At 52.1% G+C, this 1,839-nt stretch overlaps 1 non-coding gene across 1 annotated transcript; it reads left to right on the top strand.

Annotated features, from left to right (window-relative positions):
- Positions 1-226: 226 nt before the first annotated feature.
- On the top strand, positions 227-332 carry LOC144135583 (U6 spliceosomal RNA). Its single transcript, XR_013315532.1, has one exon. It is a non-coding gene; the product is annotated as a U6 spliceosomal RNA (small nuclear RNA).
- The last annotated feature ends 1,507 nt before the right edge of the window (positions 333-1,839 follow it).

Below are 1,839 nucleotides of genomic sequence, written 5' to 3'. Positions count from 1 at the left end.
AATATATGTTTTTAGGGCAAGGAAATGGCACAGTATCTGTCTCGTATATCGTTGGACACCTAAACCGTGCCGTGAGGGAAGGATTGAAGGCGGGAGTGAAAGAAGAAAGGATGCAAGAGATGCCGTAGTCGAGGGCTCCGGAATATTTTCGACCCCCTGGGGATCTTTAACGTGCACTGACATCGCACAGCACACGGGCGCCTTAACGTTTTGCCTCCATAAAAACGTTTTGCCTCCAAAGTACATATGCTAAAATTGGAACGATACAGAGAATATTAGCATGGCCCCTGCTCAAGGACGACACAAAAAATCGTGAAGCGAAAGCAAGTCGGTTGTACTTCCAAAGTAAATATACTAAAACTGGGCATGGAATCAACCGCGCATTTTGGTGAGACCGGACTCAGAGTAAAATAAAATGCGATTTTAAGATAAATTTTACTTTTGTACATTATTACGGTTTTATTTGTGGGCCTGGTACTGTAGTGCCCAAACTGGCACGCGCAGCTTGGAAACATGCTGCAGGTATGTTTATTTGAATTATTTCGTCTGCTGCCAGCGGAGAGTTTTCTTTGTTCTTCCTGGGCGCCATAAGTTGTCTTCCCTCGGATCCACTTAAACTATGACGACCGTACTGGCGCTATAGCTTCGCTTACGTTCTCCCAGTTAGCGCAATACGAACCCATTTAGTGGTGTCGTACCGCGGCCGAACAGTTTTAGCTGGGACTTGCAATGCCTTGGGCATTCTAGAGGCTAGAGGTTTGTCCTCTTCCTCGCCCGAGCTCCCTGCTCTCTTGCACTCCCAGCAGGTACAATTAAACGTGTTCTGTGTATTTCAACCTTTTGTCGGTGACATATTAGGTCGAGCCGCTGGGTAGCGCCCCATGTACGCTTACCACGAAGACACTCTTGACACCTGCTCTCAAAGCGTGGACTCAACACCCGTCCACAAGCTGAGCCGCCGTCTGCGAGGCCTACAACCGGAGTTCGGCAAACTGATAGCGCCGGTATAGGCCACGACGTCCACCACGGCTATCCAAAAATCTCAGCATTTCGGAAATGCCCCGCCATTCGTCTTTGACGCACCTCGGTCGCCGCCACCGTTCCACGGGTACAGGTTTGAGGACATTGAAGACTGATTGGCGAGCTTCTACCGAGTGGCCGATTTGAATGAGTGGGACGGCGAGCGCAAATTGCGCAACGTCTACTTTGCACTGCAGGAGTTCGCCAAAACGTGGTTTGAAAACCAGGAAGCTCCCTTTACCAACTGGGAGGTTTTTCGTCGATAGCTGCTAGCGACATTTACTACCATCGAATGAAAAGAGAATCCTGATATCGCCCTGCACTCGAGGTCCCAGCAGCCGAACAAGAGCGTCGCGATGTTCATCGAAGACATGAGGCAATTGTTCAATCGGGCCGACCTAGCTATGCCCGAGGCCAAGAAGGTACGCCACGTAATGCGCGGCGTAAAAGATCAGTTTTCTGCCGGCCACCGTCCGTGACCCGCCAAGAACAGTGTCCGACTTTACCAAGGAGGCAACGGGTTTCGACCGTTCTCTGCAGGAACGGGGCGCGCACTACGGACGTGCGGCTACTGTAGCAGCCGCTTCCCAGTTCACGCCTACGTCGCTTCCCGCCGAGGAGCTTCGTGAGATTGTAAGAAGCCTTGTGCGCGAGGAACTGGCGAAACTTCCCTTTGAAGCTCCAAAGGCCAGCGTCGCTGCAGTAACGGACGTGGCCCGTGAAGAAATCCGACGAGTTGGGCAGCCACCCCCAGCCCCACACCCGGCGCTCTACTTTATGACGTATAGCCACGCGCTACGAATTCGCGGGCCAGCGAGG

This window comes from Amblyomma americanum, chromosome 5, assembly GCF_052857255.1.
Source record: "Amblyomma americanum isolate KBUSLIRL-KWMA chromosome 5, ASM5285725v1, whole genome shotgun sequence".
NCBI lineage: Eukaryota > Metazoa > Arthropoda > Arachnida > Ixodida > Ixodidae > Amblyomma > Amblyomma americanum.
This window is presented reverse-complemented; position numbering and strand designations above follow the sequence as displayed.